General features: G+C 42.4%; 1 protein-coding gene across 5 annotated transcripts in view; it reads left to right on the top strand.

The window, feature by feature from the left end:
* Window positions 1–19240, top strand: part of LOC116426693 (neural cell adhesion molecule 2) — a 387282-nt gene that overhangs the window by 328038 nt on the left and 40004 nt on the right. The window lies entirely within an intron of this gene.

Here is a 19240-nt window from a genome sequence, read left to right as displayed (position 1 = left end):
TACGAAGTGGCAAAGAAATAATTGAATTATTCATACAACAGAAGACAGAATTGTTACAGGTCTTTATAGGAACGTTTTAGATCGTATTCATTCGATTCAATTGTTTCAATCGTTAACATATTATATGCAACACACTTAACATATCATATATATATGAATAAAATAAACAGTTTTCTACTAAAATTACCAGTCAGTAAAATGTTAAAGTTCAATCTACAATTCAGCTGCCTTTGCTGTCAGTTCTCGATGCTTCGAAACGTCCACGTCCTCCTCGTTCGCGAAGGGTTAATAAACTCGGTTCGTTGTAAAACGGAAGAAATGCAGTGGAATGTTTCCATAAAAATAGTTTTCCACGCGGAGGTAATTCGAGAGAACGGACCGTCCGAAGTAGGAACGAGCATTTGCCAGGTTGAATGCGATCGAGTACACAGATTGATTCCTGATACGGATATCGATGCAATAAATACGCGGTCGCACGTGAACCCGGCTGCTCGCATCTACGTCTTCGCGATAGTATTTCGTTATTGACAAGCCATCACCGCGAGATGTTTATCGGGATAATAGAAAAGCCGATGGCCATTTCTACGTTCCCCGTGTGCCGAGATCGGAACGAAATATCCCGTCGACAAGCCAGAGATGAAGCTTCCGCCCGCTGGCCAACGAAGTTTACGTCGACTTTGATTCCAATCCCAGCCTCTAAACAATTGAAAAATCCGATTGATTTTTCACCACGTCCGACGAATGACGGGACAAGCGAAAGGGAGCGTCTATACAAACTCCGTTTGACTCTGTTTTTCTACATTCAACGCTTTTAATCTCTATTATAACTGTTCTCATCGTTTGAGCGCTTTTTATATGTTCAATCGTGTTCAATATCTGAAAGCACATATCGATTTGTGAAGTTCAATCGAGTTTATTTATTAATTTTCTTTTATGTATTTCTGTTTTCTTTTTATTTTTTACTCGGAAATAGGGTGTTTTGTATTTTCTTATGTGCAATTAGAAGAGGTTTCGACTGCCAAATTTTACAGTGATCGTGAAGACGAATGTTTGGAGGATCAATAGAATGTTTTCAGATAACTGTATTATTTAATTCATTTGATATATAAAAAACACTTCGAGTATAGTCAAAACTGGGAATTATTAGAAGAATCTAATAAAAACTCTGAGGGCCAAAGATCCCCCACTGGTCTTCTAAAAAAAGGACCATCGTTATTCTCGTACCCTCGTTTAAATCCGTATCCCCTATTCGGTGTATATATATATATGTATCCAGCATCCCCTATGATCTCATCATCGAATATCATCCCCCATCAGCCACTTCCTTACCCCTACACCAGCAACCCCCAGAAATATGGAGTTACAAACGATTCATAAATCCGTACTTTGTTTCCAAGGCAGTTGTGGTAATTTCCAAATACACAAGTATTCATTGAAAACATTTCCACTTACTGTGGAGATATGAATTTTTATTAATATACTTCAACTGTACATATTGAATTGAAATGTTTCGACGATTCCCGTATTATTTCAATATCAGGTAATAATTCAATAACTATAAGATCATGTCAATTATAAAACATTTAACTATTAGTAATTAGTAATGATTAAATTACTATTCAATACTTTTGAAAATTAAATGCTACTGTCTTCACTTGACAAATTAAAATTCAAATAAATTCCATTTCCATGTTAAGAATGAAGATGAAAAGGAGTATTTATAAAAACAATCTTGTTCCTACTGAAACAGACATTCTACTTGATTTGTGACGTTGTTCCAGCGCAGTTGGATCGCTAACTAAATGCAATTATAACTACTTAGATCGTCGAAACATCGCACTGTACGGATAATCGAATTCCTTTCTACGGGAAAGAGCATCGACGACTCAATAGACGTTACTCACCGCTTAACGGCCAGACTCGTGACCATTCTCCCGCAATTTCTTCCACGCATCGCGGCTAGAAAATGGCTTCACCCCCAGGAAAAGGAGAGGAACGGAGATCCCCTGGGGAATCCTAAGGTTGCCTTTCACGAGAGATCTTATCGTCCATCTTGTTTCCGCTTTGACGTGTACACTTATTATTTCTTGTTATGGTGCTTTCATGTTGGCCCCGGGCCGATGATAGGGATTAGAAATACGATCGTGATCGAAATCTTTATGCTTCTGGCTGCGTTCGACTCCTGAAACCACTGTTCGAGAATTGTGCGCGTATCGATCACGGTTCGACGATGTTGGAAATTTTATTTAGGAGTAAGACAATTTATTTTAAACACAGATTTACGTCGGAAGTTAAACGATAGATTGATTAAGTAATCTAGAGAATTTAATTTTTCAACTAAGTAGTCTAAAGAACATAATATTTCATCGAGTAATTTAGAAAATTGAAACAAAGTCTAATAATTTGATTAGTTTCTTATACCGAAGACCGATCTCACAATTCAAAAATTTCAATGAAACAACAACGACCGAAGAAACACTTTTCATTAAATACAAACATTAATCATCGATGAACCACTAAAAACGGGAGCACTATATCGAGAAGCCAGCAGCCGGTTCAAACTGAAAATCTCATAGCTTCCGTCGACAAGTTCGAGCGGAACGTTGCTTAATGAAAATTAAAATTTCACAAATAATAATGAAAAGAAGCTTACCGAGCTCCTTTAATCAGTCCTCTTCGTTTGCAGCGTACGCCATCGTATCTCCTCCAGCATACCGGAGAATCTGAAACAATATCTTCGTTCGCGGCTCCAAAGTTTCCTCGAACGGCGCGCTGCTCGCAACAATAACGAAAGTCTTTTCACCGTCCCGAGATTAATCTTCCGTGGGCCGCGTATCTCAAACAGAATCGGCGAGTAGTCGGCAAATTTACCAGGGTTCCGCAGAACTTTCGAATAACCGGGTGCCGACGGCAAGAACCGTTCCGCGCCGAGGTAACGGTCACGACAATAGTACTTAGCGATTATTGTACTTGCTCGACGAAGGATCGATGGAACACGTCGACGACGACGTACACGTAACGTAGCCGATGGCCGCCGGATGACGAGAAGATATAGGGTCTGTTGTTCTTGCTTTTCGCGCGAGATTGTGCCCGCAACTGAATAGCGTGGCGAAGTTGCCGCGGATGTCCTCGCCCCGGCGTCCCGTGTTCCTTAAACAAAGTTCACCGATTGTTAACTCGAAGAGTCCTCTTGCAATCTTGATTGCTACTCTCAAAGCGATGATAAGAAATTCTGTGACCGATATACACACAATAAGCATCAGGTGCAGTGTTCCAGAGTTTGGAGGCGGGTAGAATGGAGTGGGTCATTTTTCATGGGCATTCCGAGTTGGGCACCCGTTTCTATCGTGATTATGCTGTTAAAATGTCGTTTTAGGGTGCAAGAGGATATATAATGGTAGTTAGTTTCTTTTTAATTTAGAGATGTTTGAATAGTCAATTAGAGACAATGTTTAACATCCGTCAATTGATATTTCTTAAATTTCACCGATTTCTATGAGTTACAGACTACAGAACATCTGTGAATAATTATATATTTACAATATTTCATCAACATCAACATTTCCAGGAGACTCGCCATTCTTCTAAAGCAAAACCACCTCATTCTTCACACCTTCGACCTCAAATACTTCTGAATCATAGAATCCTTCACTCTAATCAATGAAATACCAAATTCCAAGGTTTAATCCTTTGCGGACGAAGACTCTTTAAAGTACATAAGGCTGGCAACATATGAGGCTAAATTGTACATCGAGTGTTTCAACAATAAAAAAAAAAGGAAACTGTACACTGATCTCTTGCTATTCAACTAATTAAATCATTCCTTTGCAACTTAATATTCCAAATATGAACATTTCATCTCGCCAAAATGTCGACGTCCGTCCGCAAGGGGTCAATCTATGTCCAATAACTATAAGTCAGCGACCATATCCCAACGCGGTAGCTTCGAATCTCATCGAGATCCCGTAAAGCCCAAAGAAAACCAAGAAACGAAGTTCACCGCATTTTTCAGCCGGCCAGTGCCAGCGTAAATCTCGTCCGCGCCGTAAACGCCATCTCGTACCGGCGCGTCCCAGAAGTTGGCTGCGACTCGAAAGATGTCAAGCGCTCTCTCCGACGTGCGCTCGTGACACCTGTCCCCACTCGACGCACCGGGGCCTGGTCAGCTCATCTCGAGTGGCTCCCTGGCGGAATTCTAAATAATTTCCGCGTGTAATTCCCAGAAGTGGCGGAGCGGAGGGGTCGCGCGGAGCCGAGACAGTTGCCGTATTGTCGCGGAGCGACTTAATACGACCGGACGCCCGTTCGTCCCGCCGGGACATCGTTCGCGACGGTTCCTAGCGACTACGGGGCTTTCCCATTGGTTTTTCACGAACTTCCCGCTCGTATCCATCAGGCCTCCTCGGGGAGAACATGTTGGCAGAATAATAACCTCGCCCGGAATTGGTCTCCGTTCCCCAATTTCTGTTTGTTACAGTGACGAACGCGCGCACGCGGACGCTAACTTCGTTTCCGCCTCTTATATAAGGGTGCTCCTGTGTCTTGGACTTGTTGGGGAGACGTCCTGAGAGCCTGTTTCTCTTATGGCCAATAGATTGATATCAATTTCAGTTCGGTACGTTGATGGATCGTTCGGTGTTCGGTAACTTTCCTTCTACCGTTTCCCTCATGTACTACGTCGCGGAGTTTGCGCGTGTTTTTCGATGCAGATGTCGTGTTCCTTTTGTAGAAAGTTCATTCGATCAACAGCGTTGAATGTGTATTTAATCGTAGGTAACGTAGGCGCGTGTTCCGTAACCCTTTGACGTCGTATTTCGCATTGATTCTCCGTATTATTCTCGATACTATGCTTAATAGTTCCACATGCCTAATATATAGTTCGCAATACCTGTTCGTTGATTTTGATGACATTCAGATGAAACTTTAAGACACTCTCTTTCGATTAATACACATTGAAACTATATTCTTCAAAATGAATAATTCGAGTGTCTCATCGCGAGTTCAATATTCAATTCTACTACATGAAAGACAAGAACCACGATCAAATGGACCCCTTAAAAGTGCCTATCCAAAATACCAACACCTATTTCATTCTGTTTCGATAAACTACATCACTTTTATACCGCAAGAGCAAATACAAGGATAAATAATTCGAGGAGTGGGCCATGCGGCTGGAATCGATGTCATCTTACTACTTCGTAACGCGTTAAAGGTTCGGCCGTCGTTGTCGTTCGCTCGGAGTCGCATAAAACCCGGTCGATCGAATTTAACGACAATATTTCCGTGGAATTACTAATGAGAGGGAAAAAAGTAGCGATATCCCGTTACGGAGCGGCCGGTTTACGAGGAAACTCGATCGGCGATACTTCACCGATCGTCTCTGGCGAAGAGGCAGGGAGCGCGAGTGCCATTCCGCTGGGAAGTCGGCCGAGCCGATCGAAAATTCGATGAGCCGTGCAGTATCGGCTGAACAAAGTTCCCCGGTAATGTTTTCAGGCTTCAGACTTTCGATTCTGTGCCGCGGAAAATTCGCTATTACGTCAGCAACGGTAGCCCAGTTTCCGAGAGGAACGTCGCTGACGCACGCCGTTTGCCGAACCGGCCAACCGTCGCGTCTCTGTTGCGTTTGGGCCGATCCTCGAACGGGGTTCAAACGTTCATCCGGCTCTGTGCATTCCGCTTTGCGCGAATACATTAGCCTTTTGCGGATGAGAGTTTTTTGAGGTTGTATAAACCGTTTCGCATGAAGCTGAATTATGCATCGAAGCTCCAAGCAGAGGAAACCACGTGTTACAGGAATACTCTGGAGTTTTCGGAATATTTTAAGGATATTCTCTGAGTATTCCTGTAGATTAGGATGTAATAAAGTCACGTGGTAATTGAATGTTATTTGCATGGTTGAATTAATAACTCGTGGATTTGGATTTTGCATGTCAAAGTTTGAGTTAGTTTTTACAGAACGTTCGATTCGAGTTTCTAATTCACCGGTAAACATTCCAAAAGCAGAAGTGTAGTTACGCATACTATAATTATATTAGAAACAATTATAGCAGAAACTGATGACCTATTAAAATACAATGAACGATAATTGGAATAAAACTGAGATTCAATGTCAAAGTTTCAATAACGGGAACTGCTTTATCTCCACATACTTTATTTTCCCCTAAACATGCTGGAAAGAGCAATCCTTTAGTAACCTTTCAATACGCGACATCAGCGAAAAAAAATGGAAAGTCTTTCCAGCCGATCGGACGGAAAAAATGTGTTTTCGCGTCGAAACAGTAGCTGTCGATATCAGGCCGCGTTTCAGATGCCCCACTGGAGTTTCCGGTGAGTTGCAGCGAACTCCGTTGCACCGTAAAGATAGCTTACACTGGAGGATCGGGATCTCGACATGAAAGTTCCCAGGGCCCGAGAAGTTGTCCCCTCGACCGAGTTAATAAAGCCAACGGCATACATTCCCGTTCCTTTTACTATCCGAAAGTACTATCCATCCTGGAATTATCTTACGGCTAGGATAACGGCTAAGAGCCGCACTAAAATTCCGCAGAAAAAGACTGACCATTCATTTAAACGAGCCGCTTGAAGCGTCTTCGCGGGGCCAGTTTATCGCATTCAGTCATAAAAACTTTTACCGGCTTTAATCTTGCCCGTGTCCCCGTGGGACTCACCCGTTACATCGGCGGCCGGCTACAGATAAGCCGAAATTTATCCTGGACAACTACATCGGGGAAAGAACCAAATTTTTCGGCTGTACTGATAAGAAGGCGGCGCGGAGATCTAGATGGAACGTGCTAAGTGTAAGGCGTTCATTGCGTCGTTGTATAATCGTAACGTCGCTGAGAAGTTATCACCTCGTTCCCTATCTCTTAAGTTGCGTTATATTGCTGGCGGCACGTTTACTCGTATGGCGGGTTTGAATTGTTTCATTAATCCTTTGGGGATGATGCATACGTGACGCTGGTAATAGTGGTCTGACGAATTCTAGGTTTTTGGGGGAAGAAAACTTCTGCGAATGCTAATATTAGGATTATTAATGATATTAATTATTGTTCATTGATAATAGTATTTTGTTTTTCGGAGTATTAGGAAAACGAGTATAGTAGGTGAAGTTTAGTAATAGTGGGATAAGTAGATTACGAACAATTGTATATATATATATTTCCATGTTCATCCACTAATTTAGAATAATTAGATTTGAATAGTAACGATTTTTTAATTGTAGATTTGTTACGGCAATGGTGTCATGATTACTGTAGACTTCAGCAGAATTAGAACATCACGAATCCACGAATTGCTTCAGTCAGCCAGAAAAGGGCAAACGATGAAATCATGGAATATTTACAATAATGGAGTAATATACGGGGTCGGAACGGTAACAAGCTTTTCACACGAAACTAAGGCTTTCCTATATCGTTGCGTTAACAGGCGACTTCGAATTTGCACTGTACATTCCGACGTAGCACGCGACGCGAGTTAATAGCTAATTATACCCGATAACGTTGAATTATGGAGTAATTATGCGTATCAAGGGGGAAAAAAGAGACGCTCGTATCAAACTTCCACGCAAATCGATCGTACTCAATTACGATTTATCCTAACATATTCTATTATTTATTCATTCCATTGTTATTACCATCCTTATCGACATAATCTCAAATAAATAAAAAACGCAGGAAATTGTAACGGCGACTGCATATTTGATTGTTTATTCGTTCTATTATAATTACCGTTCGTTTTCATCTTACCTTATATTTATTCGTATCGACGGATTCGTGAACAAAAACAGAAAACACGGGGAAACATAGCAACGATCGTTTCGTATCTATTCGTACCGGCAGATTCGGAAATGAAAACAGAATCCCTGGGAAAACCTAGCGACGACTATTCTGTTATTATTCCGATTCGTTACTACCTCGCTCAATGTCTATTCGCATGTATAGAACCGGAACCGGAAACAGAAAACGCAGGAAAACGTATTAGCGAAGTAACAATCGTAAACTTCGTTTAGGTCCGCGAATAATTGGTATTTTTGACGGATCAAAGCACGCCGACATACGGAATAATCGAGTCACCTATACTGGCTGGCCTCGGGGATCCCCGATCAACGGCACCGTGAATATCTGCTGCGCGCAGCTTTTGTTGCAAAATACCGCTGCCGCAGTGTTGCCGGGACGCGTCGCGACGGCTGCGCAAACCTGGCCACGCCAACTGTTGAATACGTTCAACGGAAACGTTCCGTTTCAATGAATGTGCTCGCCGCGGCAGAAACTTCGGCTCCTTCGGCGGGTATACAAGGTGTTCATCCGCGCAGCACATGTTTCGAGGGTTGATTCTATGAGACACAATATAACGGAAATCTGCAGCAAAAGAATCGAGGTTTCGGTTTCGTTTTCCAGTTATTCACGACTCAAATCACCCGCAACGGTGCGCGAACCGTACCTCCGTCTCTGCGACACTGCGCGCGCTCGCAGGAACCTGCGCCACGCGATCCGCCATTGAAGCGCTATCCTCGAAAAGACTTTCGACTGTTCATAAATTGGAAACGAAACGGAAATCGAAATTTCTTTATTCTTGATTTCCATTTTGTTTAGATCTGTAGAATCACATTCCACAATATCAAATGTATAGGAAAATATAGTACCATCTTGATAATTGGAAACCGAAAAATTCTTGACAACTCGTAAATATCATTTCCTCGATCACAAAATTATATTATAATAACTAAATAATAATATATACTAAATAATATTTAGTTAATATTGACAATCGACAACTAGTTCTTCTTGCTTCCTATTTCTCCAAACTATTACCAACTACAATACCAGTCAGTATCCTACGAATATCGCCTTTCACAAAACTCCCGTCCGAAGTAATACCCCAATCCCCAAAACCTCGTGCCCAAGTGGTATCCAGCCTTTTCGCCACCTATTGCCAAGAATGGCAATTCAAATTTCCTTTAAGCATCAGGATTCCCATGGTGTGTCGATGTATCAACGGGAAATCCGTCCGACCGAATGGCTGGTGTTGAAGTTAGAAAGCTGGGAAGACCATTGAGCAAAGACCTCTGAAGAAGGACTTCCTCTTTCGCGGAACTGGTATTGCGCAGTGATACTCCCGCGCCGCGAAACACCGGAAACGTATTATTAACTCGGAGAGCGGCAAACTTCGCCTGAATACGGTTCGCAAAAAAAACACCCGCCGCCTCCGACGGCGGGAGCTTTTGTGCTCGCGGCCATAGAAACGCGCATAAAGAGGCGCGATGGCTTATTTTGTTCTCCCCTCCTTCTCCGCCTGCCCCTTGTGCCCCCACGGTTTTTCTTTTTTCTCTCTTTTTTAGCCACGCGTGCACGATGAGGCTGACTCGCGCGCGGGTTCCTCTTTACCTCGGCAACGGATCCCTTTGAATGCTTCAACGGTCCTCGGAAATTCTTGCGGCCTTCTAGAGGCAGGCTGAATTAGTTTAGTACTCGCTATGACGAATATCAATTTCGATCTGTAACGGAATTCACGTTGTACGCAGGTTAACGCTTTGACTATCCACAGTATCGTGTGAGGTGGATTTAGAAATGAATTTTTATCACGGCGTATTGAGTGATGGGAAACTTCTTGTAATTACGGAATGCGAAGAGGTTGAGAGAGCAATTGATACTCGTAATGTTGATCTTTTGTATTCTGTTTTGTTGGGCAAGTTGTTTTCAATGTGTAGTATTTCGGTGTTGAGTCGACGAGTAGTGTGTTAAAAAGAAAATCTATGAAATCATGTGAATAAATTAATGAATAAATGATAGACAAATGTAACTGTTGCTGAGAGAAACTTTTTGGAAGTGTAGGGTTAAGAATGTATTAATTCTTTCGTGTGTTCCTTCATTAAGCGGAATTCAATTTGAATAGTTCTAATACCTTAAATTCAAATATTTCCCTTCCACGGTGGTTTCAATGAATCGTCATTAGTGTAATATTTGCAGAAAACAACCCGACATTTGCGGAAATGATAATCGATTGCTAAAATTCACGTTGAATTCGATAATTCGTCAAAATATACGCGTAATGGCTGAATATTCGAATTCAAAATATTAGTGACAAGTAAATTCAAAGGACCGGAATTAGTTTGCACGGCAAATAATTATCACAAATGTATATTAAACATCGCTCAATCGCGTCGTTTAAATTTGTGATGCGGAAACTTGAATGAAAATTTATTATATTCATTTCCATTTTAATACACAGTCAGCTTATTTCGATTCTCGATTTAAGGAACTAATCACATTCTTACGTTGCGCAACTCCGGCGTCCCGTACAGTCTTACCTTATTTGGTCGACGTCGCTGTAACCAAAGGGTTAACGTGAAATTGAAGTACTCAGGTAGGATGAAGGTGTTACGTTACAAATATGAAGTTCCGAGTAAATTGAGTTCAAAGTTATTCTGCAACACGCGTAACTTATGTAACATATACCCTTCATCCCACCTGAATTTCACGGTAGGACAAGCTTCAAACATTTTCACCTGTTAATAGACCACGGATCTTTGTTCGTAAACAACGCTCATTTACGAAGTTCATTCGTTTGCAATTAATTATTCAGGAACCGTTCACAAAGGTTCCCGGAAGAAAGAACGAACCTCCATTTCCACGTTGCTGTGAAAACATCGAAATTACCGACGCAGAAAATGAAATTCCGTTTCGCCCTGGTTTCTCAATAAACAATCGACGATAAAGATGATAATTTGTATAAACATTTGCAGTCCGCTTACGATGACCCCGTAATTTTCCCCGGAAATTAAACTGATCAAACGGCATCGTGTTGTTCCGCGCGGCATCCTTTTGTTCTACAATTCTAAAAACATTCTCTTCTACCGAAATAAAAGAGTCGTTAACGTCGAACGGTCCTTATCAGCCTCTTTCACTCCGCCGTACATTTCCTACTGATAGGGAATGTGGTGTCACATATGCTGTCGCGCCGGCCGTAGCAAGAAATTTAATAGATCCGGCCATAAAAGAAATGGAAAACAACGCGAGCATCAGAGCCGCGTTCCAAGTGCCAGCGCACATAGAAATTTCCATTCGAAGCAACACTATATTCCTTTTAATCCGCGATTCAAGTTTAATCGGACATTCCTCTCCCTTCGACCAGATATCCCGCGTTCCAAATCACCAAATACCGCCATCGAACCAATATGTTTCCCTGCGTGACTCGGATGTTCCCCGCGAAATATGAATTTCACGGAAAACTCTGGTGCACGGCTTTCTCTCGGGAATCCCGTATACGCTTGCTTAGCGATACGATAACAAGCCGAAATTCGTTGAAAACCGTTTGAAGTTGTTTCAATAATTCCGCGGCGAATAATCTTTTCAGATTTATATTCGAATTCGCGGCGGTCCTTCTTGCGGATTTCGATTATTTGTATAACACGATACATTCAACGCCCCTTTGAGCGGTTTCCGCGTGCTCGCGTGAAAAAGAAATGGGAACGAAACGTGCCGACGCGTTCGTTGTTCGTGGACAATGGTCGCGGCGAGAGGCGCGAGGCTAAAGCTGCATTGAATCCGTTCCCCGGCCCCTTATAACACGGTAAATGGACTGCGCGGCCCGGTCGCGACTGAATATCCACCGGCCGAGAAATTATGCGACCCTTTGTTTTCAGTTATACCGGTCCGGTTGCTCGTAATAGATTCGCGTTTAAACTATACATAAGTACAGCCATTTATCGCGGTTTACAGGGAGTCCCGATGCGCGCGCGCGCGCGCGCGTATTCTCGAGCTTCACGACGGCCATTTGTTTCTGGCGGTCATCGCAGAGACGCGAGAAACCCGACGGAAATTTTCCCTCTGGCGCGCTTCCGACGCAACTTTCAAATAAATTATCACCATTAGAATCACGGAACTTTTATCTCCCGCGAACTTTACGCCGCCAGGATTTCCTTAGACGATACCATTTACCTCCGCTTTACGGGGACGATGATAATTTTTGAGTCGCCGCGCTACGCGGTGAACGAAACAAGTTCGAGCAAGGAAGTTTATTGAATCGTACATGGAAATTCGCGTTTACGGAGACTGATTTAAGAACGGAGTTAAGCGGAACTTTGTGTTACGTATTGGTGGTTTCAGGTAACTTGGATGTAACCTAGGAAAAAGTTAAATTCTTTGCACTGATTTGTTTTTCTCTGACCGCTTTCGTAAGCTTTATTAATACGCAGACTTGTATATTATCACGCAACTGCCTTGGAAACTATCGCAAACACCAAATATACAGAAAACACCTTGGAATCCCATACAATTAATCTAATTTCCTTAACACGTTGACCACCACGGGAATTTAAATGAGTATAACATTACTCATCGTGTCATAACAAACACGAATGGTACTAAAATTAATTACCAATGATTTCGTATCATAGCTCTTCAGTTACACTATTATTTAGCTACTTACGTAATTAAATATTTTGATACATCAGCTTTCCTCTTCTAATTGTCAATGGTCAATGGGTTGACAAAACAAAAATCGGATGACCAAGATTGTTCACTGCAGTTACTCTCTCGATCATCTGGCTGTGAAATTGCTTCCACATCCGTCACCGAGTGAATCAGTTTCCAAATTCACAGAAAGTGTAGTGTCGAATTCGAGTAACGCTCGCAGCATTAATCAACGCATCAGCGATCCCCGGAGCGCAATGAACCGGCCGCGAACATGAAACTTCCAGCAAGGACTTTGGGAATTCGCCTGTCAAGCTGAGCGTGTCCGTCCCGGCCAAGTGGCTCTACGAATTCTGCGCGCCCGGGAGCGTTTCATTTTCCTCTCGGCCGATTGGCCGCCCCGGGAACGCTTCCGGTGACACTTCAAGGAACCCGGGAAAAGAAAAGAACGCGGTGTACCGGGCGAACGACTCTATTTCGCGCGTCGATCGGGAGGGAATCGGTGAAATTTTCGCGAAGAGGGGCCGGCAGGAGGCAGGGGAACGCTAATCGGTCGTGAGAACCATTCCGAAACGAGGGCGAAAGGGGCGTACGAACGTCTCGGCTCTCCTCGGCCGGGTAATTGATCGGCGGGATCCAATTTCGCTCGCATAATGAAATTCAACCGGGAAAACGGGACGGCCGTATGATCGCTCTTATTCCATTTTGGCGCGTCTTTCGGAGCGGCTCATCCGGCGGGGGCGTTCCCTTTGATGAAACGCGACGAAATAACTAGAAGCTGGAAGTTATTCGCCCACCCCGCTGAACAAGACGAATGTTCGGCTGATTCGGGGGTCGGTTACCTGCACAGCTTGAATTTTTATGCGACCCGATGAACGTCCGTGTTCTCTTATTCGCAGTTTCTTGCGAGACGATGGTTAATGTTCAAGGTACTTGAAAAGATGGTCCACTAGAACGACGATTTTCGGTTTGTATTGAATATTTAGAAAAGGTTTTCGGGGTATTATCAAAATGAATTTTGGGGGTTTAGATTGAAATCCATGCAAGTCTTTGATTTAGTCTTCAATCTTCACTTTTTACCTAATTTGTATAGTTCGTCTCTTTGATTGAGTACTCCATTACATACTTGGTATGTAATTGCATATTTTTCGAGTTCCTTTTGTTGACGGATGGTTTGAAATGAATTTTGAGTGGTAGGAATGGTATTTTTATTGGAATAGGAAGAAAGAAGTTGATGTGACTATTTTATGGTTAAAATAGGAATTACTGTGAAGGTTTAGAATATTTTCTGAACGCTCAGATCGAGTTTCTACGTCACCGAGAGCAATAAATGTCTTCCTACATTTCCAGTTTCTTTCTTGTAAAATAATGGTCAACGGTAGTTACAGTTGCGGAGAACGTTCTTTCTATTGAAATTGGAAGAAAGGTTCAAACAGCGAATAGGTTGATTGAAAATCCCCTGCCAAGTCGAATCCTCAGACGATCAATTGCAATGAATTTTAAAATCTTTTTACTGATGTTCCTTTCGGTCATGTAAGCTGATAGCCTGGAATAGTTACCTTCTGATTGTAAGTCGCGAGGAAAACGACGTCCCCTTTGAAGAAACGCAGCTACACAACTAGAAGCCGGAACTTCCATGTCTTCCTGCGTGAAAGGGAATCCACTGAATTGATTTGCAAGTATGTTTGAATCTCGATGTTGTATCTGTAAGGAATCAGTCCCTATGAATTTCAATGTTTTCTTTGATATTTTCTTCTCCTATTATTTCCCCTATACAAACCCATAATTTACAGTAAACATACAATCATTTCGATTTCTTTAGAAATTCAATTCTCGATTCAATGGAAAGAACATGCTCATATTCCTATCAAACATTAATTATATTAACCCCTTGCTCTATAATTTATTTCACAGCTATCATCAACAACTACCTTAATAATTTCTTCGAAAAAGAAACAACTTTAATATTCTATGTCCGTATACCCTCCAAAGGAACGATTGATAACAGAAAAGTAATATTTAATTTATATTTTAAAAAAAGAACATAAGTTTCTCAAATTCAAAAACAGTAAGTCAACGTATTAAATTTAATTATTTATACTATACTATAGTATATTCTTAATAATATATAATATATACATATTATATTGCCAATTTAGAGAAACGCTTACAATACTATACGTTCCACACACTTCCTTATGAAGCTTCAATCCTACATTCCCCTCCAACTTCGCTCTACAACAAAATCGCTGCCTCCCTAGAAATGAATTGATCAAAGCAACGCTGCGGAGGAAGAGCCACAGCGAGAGAACGAGAAAAAACCTCGAGGAAACGAGGAAAAAGCCGAAAGAATGGCGGACCACGGGCACGATCGAACTCCCGCGGCCGCGATTCCGCCCATCGGCGGCTCCTTATCCACGGAGTTTGGTTTTCATTCGCTTTGCAATTCAATCCGTCGAGTCTCGCGAGATATTCCCGGTCTCTTTCAACGTTCCCGATCGTCGTCGACGACGTCGTCGCCGCTTTCTACGGGCGCGACGACGTCGCAGCGTTGTGTGTCGGGATCGCGACACCGTCCGGGTTATCCTCGCACCCCGAGGCGACGAATTAATGATTCTGGCTTCCCCAGAGCCCCGGAGTATGCTAATTCCGCTGGATTCGCTGTCTTCCACCCGGTGCCCGGCCTCGAAGCGACGACGAGACAATTGCTTCGCGATCCGAGCGTCTCCGCGAACAGCGAGAAGATTCTTTGTCCTCCGCGCCCGTGGATCTGGCTCCTCTTCGTTTGAAACGGGTTTGACGCATGAATTGCTTGATTCTTCGATAAAAATCATTTGTTATGTGATTCTGCTATCGTTACTGTCGTTCTACCGTTATCACAGCACTGTTTTTTCGACTGCTTGTTAACATTTGGAACTTCACACAGTCAATCGAGTTAGAGAGAAAACTGGAATGAGTTTTTGGAGCGTTACTTCGATTGATGAATAAAGTGGTTGTTTGATCGAAATCTTTTGTTAATTATTTTGATACCGTTACTGTTATTTTACCATTACTATAGCATTATTTTTCAAATATTCCCTAAGGAAAATTTGACAATTTCTTCAAATTTCTGTTCGAAGAAACAGGAAGTTTTTATTTGAGAATTTCTACGCTGTGCTGTGATTTTTACGTTTTAGCGTTAAAAGTTTGATTGTACAGCTGAATATCAAAATGAAGAATAAAATAGGAATTCGATTCGCATACATTCGTGAAAATTCAAGAAGACAATTCTTAGTTAAAGTTGAAACCCAGGCGATTGAACGCCGGATCAATAACCGCGGGAGTGGTAGATCTCCGGATCAACTAGTCTTCCGGAATCACAGACATCGCGGAACGAGACAGGAGCCTTCATACTCCTGGCAGAAAGAAGGCAGCTCAAACGAGAGCGGGGGCTGGTTCATCTAACTTTCATTTAACTCGAGAAGAATTTCGCCCGTGGCGTGGAACCACGTGTCGGCGACGGATCCCCTGATGCAAAAGTAACGAGGCCACGAAAGATCTTCGGAAACAGAGGCTGGATCCTCATTTCGCCTTATCTCCGCGGGAAATCCGTCCAGATTCCTGATCTCCTTTCCAGGTTTGACTGCACCGATCTTCGAGAGCGGTTCGCCCTCCTAGAAACACGAACCCGAGACATGGCTAAGTGAACATAATCGCATTAACGCATCCTCTGCAATCGCTAAAACTCCATCTCGTTACGCGTAGATCGGAGAAAACACTATTTTTCTATCATAGATACTTTACCTTCAAGGTAAATTCACAATTAGAATCACTGAAAAATATCTTCGAACTTTTAAAATCTTCTGAACCTTTCGGTATATAATTCACTTTTACAATTTCACAGGTTGGAACTACATTTCTTTAACACTAGAACTACCGAACAGTCAAATAGACTTTTTAAAATTTTTCTTTGGAAAGTCCAATAGTGCTACTATTGAAATTTCTATTGATTTACAATTCAGTTTGCCTATTGCTCAATGAATTTCTGGTAGTTCTAGTGTTAAGAATTCACTGGGAATGCAAAAAATTCTATGTCTAACAAAAATAATAATATTCTTGAACTTATGAATTGAATGACGGTTACATTTGTTAGACTCTATTCGAATCCTTCGGGGCTGACACGATAGCATGAAACAGGGGCTTAATAATAAAATCGGTTAATCGAGCATCATCGCAGTGAAAGTCACGAGACGAGGGGTTAATTACAGCAGTGTAATTTGGTTGGTTGGTAAACGGTGACCCTCGCGGCATTCAACGTGTTAAGCGCCGTTTTACGCGCGGAACCTGCATACAAATCGAGCAGCGAACGTGTCCCCGCCGCCAGGCCATCGCGAGACGCCTCCTTTTATTCATGACGTTTATGTTATCCACGGCACACCGGTTACAGACATTTGACGGCCGCGAAATCGATTCCTGTTTATACAGGACACCGGGAGCGAGCGAGTCGAGTCGAGACGCGAAATAATGTTTCCTTTATTCGGATACCGGGGGATGATTCAAGGCATCCTCTAAAACGTGACGCGCACTCGGGGCGGGAGACTGGAACGAACCATCCACGCGGAATGCTGAATAGACGCGTCGTCGGGACGTTGCCCTAAATTTCACGCGGCACGGGAACCGTTAAGCTCGGTTCACACTAACGATCAACTGTACGGGCACATCAGATCATTGTTGATCCGATGTGAGTCCTGATTCTCGAGGAAGCTGTAGCGATCTAAGCCTTCGATGACCGAGCTCTAAGAACTCGAGCTTTCAGCTGCAAAAGCCGAAGTCGCGAGGCTCGAGTCTTCATGCACGAAGACAGTTTGATCCTTCGAGCATGAAGACTTGAGCGCGGAAGGCTCTGAAGGATTAGGTATAGGTTTCGAAGCTTTACTGATGAACCCTAAAGCTCGGAAAACTCAGCCTTCACTGTTAAACCGTGATGCTTCGAAAACTCGAAGTTTAAAATTAAGTCTTCGAAACTTAAAGCTAAACTTAAAAACTTCTAAAATTTTCACGGTTGAAATTTGCAGCTTCAAGCACTCAGCTGTTACAGTTGAGCCTTGAAACTTCGAAAACTCAGCCTTCGTTCAGCTTTGAAATTTCAAAAGGTCAATCTTTAATCTTCAGCTTCCAAGGTTTCGAAAATTCAAGCTTTATAGAACTCTTCGAGGCTCAGCCTTTAAAATTAAACCCAGTGAACCTCAAAGATTCAAGCGTTATACAACTCTGCAACAGACCAGTATAACGTAATATAGCTCAACAGACGAAGTATCGTTGATCGATAAACTGAACGCAGCTCTAAGCGTCGTTTCGACATAAACGTTTTCATTTAAAACAAGGGTATACAGTCTTTCGCTTCGATCTTATCGCAACGTTCATCGCAGCACCGCTGTAAACGTATCCTTAGTGTGAATCGAGCCTTATAGAGGGAAGCCGCGGACCGGCCGGCTACCCAGGAGAGCCATCATCCGCCCCCGGCGACAGGGAGTCTAGGATCGCCGTTGCGTCCGCCTCCGACTCTATACAGAGATTTTACGGGCCGGCCGAGAAACGGGACGAAAATACCCTGGACCGCCTCCGGCCGGACGGTACACCTATCGACGAACCTTTTCAGCCCTTGTATACCTCCATCGGGGCTAGCCGTCGTGTTTAAAGAAGAAAGGGTTGATGGTTCTCACAGGCACTGCCTGAATGGAATGTTTACCCCCGGTGAAAGTGTTGGGATTTTCTTATTTAGCGAATGGGATCTTTATCTCCGATGGAAGTGTCTGTATTCCCCTTTTATTGTCGAGTGCGATCGTATGGAAAATTTGTTGATCTAGGGATACCTGTGATGCTCGCGCTTTGAGATTTGATTTTGTACTCTGGACGTCGGAGGAAGATCGAGTTGATCCATTGGAAGATTGATCCACTTGTGAAGAGTTCGTTAGGACGTCCAGTCGTCTTTGACGGTAGATGGTGACTTTATAGGTTAAAGATTCTTTTTGATCGAGACTTGAATGTTGAAGCTTAACCCTTTGATCTCTGTAGGCTCCAGTATTGCACCAGTTATAATATTAAATATTTTAATGAATCTTATAGAAACTACCCTAAAATTATTCGATTTTCCACACATCCAAATTTTGTACTAAGAAGGAAAATAAACGATCGAAGAAATGTCATAGCATTTCTCACTTTCGCTAGAAATACTATAAAAATTAGTTGCAGTTGCTGATAGATTTCCAAACAACCTGGAGTGCTAAGGGTTAATCTTTGAATTTCGATTCTGTGGACCGGAAGCTGATGTTTCAGGCCTGAACCTAGAGATTCAATGTTAGCCTCTATCACTGTCATTGTTTGGTCATAATATTATTTTATGTTATTTGTTTAATAACAATATGAAAGTAGAATAATGGAATGCAGGTTGAATCCAAAAACGTATCGATGAGTCGATCGGTTAACCCCTTGTCCTACAACAACGAGTGAGACTCGTGCTGAAGATTTTCAACATGATTCAGTAAATATATATATATATTACTTAATTAAGTCGAATTCAAAATAAATATTATTCCTTTGTAATCAACTACTATACTTAAAAGGAAACACATAACATATGCTTAGAACTTTTCTCTTTTTCCAATAAATTATTTATGACAAAGTAGCCGTATCGATGAAGGTTGAGAAAGAAATCATAGGTCAAGGGGTTAAATGAAAAATAGAAAATCCGAAGGATATAGCTTTAATGGAATGTTACGTCAGCGTTGTTGGCTTCGTTTCTTAGGAAGTTGGCAAGCCCGTTCGTAAGCCTGCACATGTGTACCAAT

Source organism: Nomia melanderi, chromosome 8 (assembly GCF_051020985.1).
Source record: "Nomia melanderi isolate GNS246 chromosome 8, iyNomMela1, whole genome shotgun sequence".
Lineage (NCBI taxonomy): Eukaryota > Metazoa > Arthropoda > Insecta > Hymenoptera > Halictidae > Nomia > Nomia melanderi.
The sequence above is the reverse complement of the archived record's forward strand: the minus strand, read 5'-3'. Positions and strand labels throughout refer to the sequence as shown.